Genomic DNA, 6,770 nt, shown 5'->3' with positions numbered 1-6,770 from the left:
ATGTATGCTTGACACGGCCTATACAGCATAAACCCAGACTTGGAAACGGCTATCAGTAGCAGAAGCTGGAGGACTGTCCCCTAAGACAATATGGCTTTAGACCCGGCAGATCGACCATAGAAGCGGTCGTGCGTCATCGAAAGCTTAGAAGTCACGCACAACGTAGATGGCATAAATGCAAAAGGAGCCGTGTTGCTGGCGACTCTAGATGTCCGAAACGCCTTCAACAGCGCTAGATGGGTAGATATGATCGACGCTCTCGAGAAAAGCTTTAAGGTACCCGACTACCTCAGGGCCGTGGTGCGGAGCTACCTTAGAAACAGGAAGCTGCTATACGAAACTAAAGAGGGAACAGTGACAGCGGTCACGTCAGGAGCAGCACAAGGATCCATCCTCGGACCAGACTTATGGAACATTAGCTATGACGCTATATTAAAACTAGAAATTCCAGATGAATCGTATTTAATAGGCTACGCTGACGACATTGCAGCAGTAATCACAGCAAGGGACACAGAAGAAGCGCGAAGAAATCTGAACCAGGTCATGATACGGACGCAAGCATGGCTCGACTCACACAGCCTCCAGCTCGCTACGGAAAAAACAGAGCTACTGCTGCTAACAAATAAGCACATACCTCTCGAAATAACCATGCATACGACTACGGATATTCTTAGGACAAAAAAAGCAGTTAATTACCTAGGCGTAAGACTGGACCCCAGACTAACCTTCTGGGTACAAATCCAGCACGCCGCAGGAAAGGCAGCGAAGATCACCTCTCAACTGAGCCGACTAATGGCCAACATAGGAGGCCCCAGTCAAGAAAAAAGAAAGCTCCTAATGTCGACAACAATCAGCGTTTTATTATACGGAGCTGAGATATGGGCAGATGTACTTAAAAAGGAAAACCGGCGTAAGGTAGCGGCCAGAGTGCACCGCACAGCAGCCCTCAGAGTTGCATCAGCCTACCGAACAGTGTCCGGCGAGGCAATATTAGTTATAAGCGGAAATGCCCCAATTGACCTTCTAGCACACGAAAGGAAAAAGCTGTGGGAGCTAAAGCAGTCATCCGATAACAACAAAAGCGCAATAGAACAAATAAAGAAAGAAACATTAATAACATGGCAACGAAGATGGGACACCGAAAGTCGCGGCAGATGGACGGCCAGGCTTATAAAAGATCTAGACTCATGGACAGGCCGAAAATTCGGAGAGGTAGATTTTTACACAACCCAGCTGTAATCCGGTCACGGGTACTTCAAAAAGTGCCTCCACAGAATGGGAAAAGTCGAAGAGCCGTCATGCCTATATAACGACGCGACAGAAGACGACGCTGAACATACATTCTTCGAATGTGCGCGCTGGCAAGGAGAACGCACCGCTGTAGAGGACCTGATTGGCCCAATAAACGCGGACAATTTAGTCAGCGTTATGTTGGAAAGTGAAGAAAACTGGGGCATCATCAAGAAATTCGCTGCACTCTTGCTACGCAGCAAAAAGCAGGACCTGGACGCAGGTGCGCAGATGTAAATCTCTCAATGAGAAAAATGGAACGCGACCCTGAAGTAATGCAAACGCGGTCCCAGTGTGGGCGACGGTTCCTTAGAGGGGGGGTTTTTAGTGACCTGCAAGTGGCACATACCGCTGCTGTGACAATAGCACCGACGATGCGGAAGGCATTTTCCACCCCCTCGACAGCAAAAAAACAAAAAAAAAAAACTTCGATATTCACTACTCTAAGTTGTATGGTCGTCTGATGAGCTACGACGATAGAGTGGATATCCATCATTTCCAGTTTGCGATTCCGAAAGAAAAGCAAGTGGATAGTGTTTCGTGCGTTTATTGTTAGACATACAAACCGAAGTGGGATTGTGGTGTCCGCAAGGTACATGAAACATATTGGTTTTCATCACTTCGTTTAATACTGGATCTTTCTCTGCATTAGGAATTTCCCCAGAAATGATTTCATCAATTTGATCTGGTGGAACCACTATCCACCATCCAAAGAAGAACATCGTATCTGTTGTTTGAAAAGTCGTGCTGTGACAACGTGACGGTCGCTTGCTGATTGACCCCGATCCATAATTCCACACGTATGCCATCGCATCCTGGGAGTACTCGTTCATCTGCCTTGGCGTTGATGGCAAAAAGAACACCGACCGATATTAGCGGGACATCTTCGTGGCTTCGTAACAAATTTCAATCTGTAATTGATCACTTCGTTTGAAACACACATAAAGTTTTCACAGAATAATTTTCAAATTTTTTTTTAAATAGCCGGAATAAAAGAGCAAGCGACCGAAATTGAACGATTCAAATAATTTACAAATCAAAATATTGAAAAACAAAAGAAAAAAGAATTGTATGAAAAAAGTCAAATTTTGGAAATTTCCAATTTTTCGACTTTTTCTTATGAAAAGTTTTTTCTTTATTTCCGAACCTTTCCAAATCCACAGCGAACAACTTCTGAAAATTCCATGAAGATTGGTTTCGCCGTTCTCGAGCCTTAGCGTTACTAACAAACAAACATTCATTTTTACTTACATATGTATGTATCTATATACAAAATAAAACGTTTGTATGGGAAAAAGAGAAGGATTGTTTTTAGGCGTTTTCCGGCAACTTCCGTATTTTTTTTTACATAAGAACCTTCTCCTAATAATAACAAATACAACAAAAAATGAATTAGTGAAATCGGTCCAGCCATTCACGCGTGATGCCGTGACAACGGAAAACGGGTTTCATTTTTATATATATATATTAAAACAACTGACTTTTGATATTTCACTACTTAATAAGGTGAAATAAGCCTGTTAGTTCTCAATTAATAAATGTTTTTAATCATTTGTAATTGAAAATTAATTATTCTATGCATCAAATAGCAAAACGTTTCATGAAATATTTTTAAATTTCGCATTTTCTTTGATTTTAATTTTTTTTTAATGTATATTAGCGATCTTGGACGGCGGCAACAAATTCCTCCGTTCACATCCAGTTCCATCAAAGTATTTATTAAAGGAAAACATTGTAATGTCGTACCTTGTTATAAAAATTGTCTTCTTTTTTCTAAATTATCTCCGCTCAATGGAAATTTGGGAATTTGGGAATTGTTTGATTCTAACCGCTTAGCAATGAAACGCTTGCTGTATGAATACGTGGCACTAAAAATGTGTAGTCTATCTGGAGCAAATTCAACAAGGTCTATTTGGATAAATATTGGTATTATAACTTCGTTTAATTATAAAGTGTATAAATTCAGACTCGTGGCCAAATGTTTTGGGAAGTCGACTTCCAGGTGAATTCAGATGCATTTTTTAAAAACAACTCCCGAATGAAGAGCAATTCTTTCATTAAATTGTGTATTATATTGAAAAGTTTGGAGAAGGAAAACACTTACTACCGCAAAGCAATTCATTTAGAGAAACGCATTGCTATTGCTTTATATGCTCTTGGCTCTTCTGCAGAATACCGAACAATTGGAAATGTGTTCGAAATTGATAAAAGCACTGTCTGCTCCATTATAATTGATTTCTGTCATGAAGTCTGGCGTTGTTTGTGGCCTTTGTATTTGAAGAAATTCCTAATGAACGAAATTCAATTGCGCGAGTATTTAAATGGTCATTGGGGTTCCCTCAAGTGTTAGGAGCTATAGGTAATAAGTTAAATTTTTTACATTGGAGTTTTTATATATTTTTAAGTTTTAGATGGTTGTCATATAGAAGTTCGCCCAGCTGCAGAAGATGCTGACTACTACAATTACAAAGGCTGGTATTCCACAGTTCTTTTGGCTTTAGTAGATGCAAGGTAAGTTTTTTCATGAAGCTCGTTTAAACACCTAATGTATTTCTTTAATGGTATAGATGTCGCGTTATGTACATCAACGTTGGTAGTCCAGGCCGTTGTAATGACTCTTCAATATTTGAGAGATCATCTTTAAAAAGCGAGTTGGCTCAATCTACTATATTTAAAGACATGAGTAGACAAATATTGTCAGTTAATGTTCTAGTCGTTTTGTTGGGCGACTCTGCGTTCAAATTTGATGAACATTTGATGATACCGTACCCATTTTGTGTAAACCAACCTTTGGATAAAAAAAAAATTGAACTCTGTACTCTCGAAATGCCGAAGAGTGGTGGAGAATGTTTTCGGTCTTCGGTTTCCGCAGTTGCCAAAAGACCTTCCTCGCCAAAAGAAAGCGTCCTTCACTTCTCTTGAATCGTTTATGTATTCTTGTAGGAGAGAAAGACCCTTTTCAGCGGCTTCCTTCATCGCCTTAGTCGCCTTTAATAAGTCATCCTTAATTTCCTCCATTATTGTTAACCCTGATTTTTTCTTTTTTACAGCATCGCTTGATGATGGCCGAGCGCAACCACGTGACGTAGAAGGTCCATCGCCTGGGCTTGGGAGCGGCGACTCTCCTTCGGTATCGGCATCTACGTAAATTGGTTCCATGTCAACTGAAAATAGAAGAAACAAATAAAAGTATAAAGAAACATTCCATAACCGCTTTTCATTTTATTATGAATATTGGAATCTAGTCCAATGCGCTTAAAACTTACCCACAATGCTATCCTCCACAAGTTCGGCGGATCAAAAATTTTTAAAACCGCCTAGTGCTTGGTGGACCGTCTCATAATATTTCCACCGATTAGGGGAGCCAGCCGATGGGCCTATTTTCTGCTTTTCTTGTCTAAAAATAAAAAAAATATTTAATTTATATGTTTACCTCATAATTTATTACTTACCTGTATTTGTTGGTAAAATTGTGCAATTTAATTTTAATCTCAGTGGACGTATATTCGTGTCCAGCCAAAAGCATCGTACAAGACATTTTCTTGTATATGTGGTTATTTTTTCGCGTTGATCGCAGCTCTGGCATTTTTTGTTGCCATACCTCTATTAAGTCGGCCTCGGTAGCCTCACTCCAAATAACTCGTTTCTTTTCTTGAGTTTTTTCCATATTTTTTTTTTTACTTTGTACTTTGATTCGTAATCAACGACAATTTTTGGTTTTATTTTTTAGTCTTCTTTGTGTGTTAGTTAGTGTCAAAATCAGCTGCGATTAAACAAATTTGACCAACAGATGGCGCAAAATCAGTTTCAAATCATTCTGATGAAGTGATTTCGAACTGTCATTTTTGTATGGCGAAATCTTGATAAATTTAAAGATTAGTGGGATAATCCATTCAACAGATTAAGTGTCGGTCTGAACATGGTATAAGGAACGTTGTTGATGATTGGTAAGTTTTATACAACATTTCAAAAGTAACTATACCTCATAATAGTGGTTTTAACTATTTTGGGATGAATTTGACGTTTACTATGAATTTTCTTCAAGAAACAATTGTTGATTTGATGTTTCTTCGCAAAACCAGGTTTGCCATATTCGTATTTTATTGAAAAAAGTATTTAAAATTAGTAATAGATTTCTTTTGAGCTGCATACTAGCACAAGTAAATTTATCGCAGGAAAGTTTCTTGACCGTTTCTTAAGCTTTTCTTTATATGAAGTTTTTAACTTTCTTGAGAGCTGGATACTCAGCTTAAATAAAAAGATTTCATGCTCTTGACACACCCGAGTAGCCCTCGTACAGTTTTCCAAAGTAGAAGCAAGGAGTGCCCAGGTGAATGCTGGCTACCCTTAAAGTTTTTCCTTGAATTTTATTTACAGTGAATCACAGTAAAAGTGAGCCACCTGTTATTCAAAAACATAGACTCAAATTATTAATTAACAACATTGACGGCACCCTTTATTTTTTGCTTAGTTTGTAAATCGAACCTATTTACACTATCCAACTGTAAATTTTTGATGTTGTAGTCAATAACAGTTCGAAAAGCTTCAAAAAACGACAACAACTGCGTAAGTGCGCGTCACAATCAAAGTGAGCCATGTAATTTTGTTGTTTTTTAAGTAACGGTACTTTTTTATGTTGAATTTGTATTTTTGCATAAATCTGTTTGTTGATGGATTAGTTTTGTTTTGAAAAGCAATTAGTGAAGATGGGTCGGCAAACAAGTGTAGAAATTAGGCAGCGAGTGATAGAACTGTACCAAGAAGGCAAATCTCAAAGGGATATAGCGGAATATGTCAATAAAAGTCGGGGAACTGTGCAGCACATAATTCATCGCTTTGGGCAAAAGGAAAGCATTTACCGAGAGAGAAGAGGCATTTATCGTTCGGGAAACTAAGAAAAATCCCCATCTCAGTGCTCCAAAACTGACCGACATAGTTGGAAACCAACTAAATATCCATGTCAACCCCGAAACAGTAAGAAGAGTCCTCAGGAAGCACGGTTTTAATGGTCGGGGGCCTCGTAACAAACCATTAATTAGCCAGAAAAACCGTAAGAAGCGTCTGGAGTTTGCGAAAAAGTATGTTCTAAAAACTCATATTTTGCAGAAGGTTTGTGACGTAAATAAATACTTAATAGCTACTAATAATGTCTTCAGGTTTTATTTACAGATGAAAGTAAATTCAACTTATTTGGCTCAGACGGTAAACAAATGGTTTGGCGGAAAAAGAACTGCGAGCTTCAACCGCAAAATCTTACTTTCAGTATAAAGCACGGAGGCGGCTCCATCATGGTATGGGGCTGTATGACAGGCATAATGAACAAATTCGTTTATATAGATATTTTACGTCAAAACCTTAAGCCGAGTGTCGAAAAACTGGGGATCGAAGGAGATTTTTATTTTTATCAGGACAACGACCCCAAGCACAAATCTTTCGCTGCGCGGGAATGGTTATTGTACAACTGCCCACATGTATTAGAA

General features: G+C 38.8%; 1 pseudogene; it reads right to left on the bottom strand.

The window, feature by feature from the left end:
* Nucleotides 1-3,636: 3,636 nt before the first annotated feature.
* On the bottom strand, nucleotides 3,637-4,828 carry LOC120779777 (annotated as a pseudogene).
* Nucleotides 4,829-6,770: the final 1,942 nt, after the last annotated feature.

The sequence above is a fragment of the Bactrocera tryoni genome, unplaced genomic scaffold (assembly GCF_016617805.1).
Source record: "Bactrocera tryoni isolate S06 unplaced genomic scaffold, CSIRO_BtryS06_freeze2 scaffold_11, whole genome shotgun sequence".
NCBI lineage: Eukaryota > Metazoa > Arthropoda > Insecta > Diptera > Tephritidae > Bactrocera > Bactrocera tryoni.
This window is presented reverse-complemented; position numbering and strand designations above follow the sequence as displayed.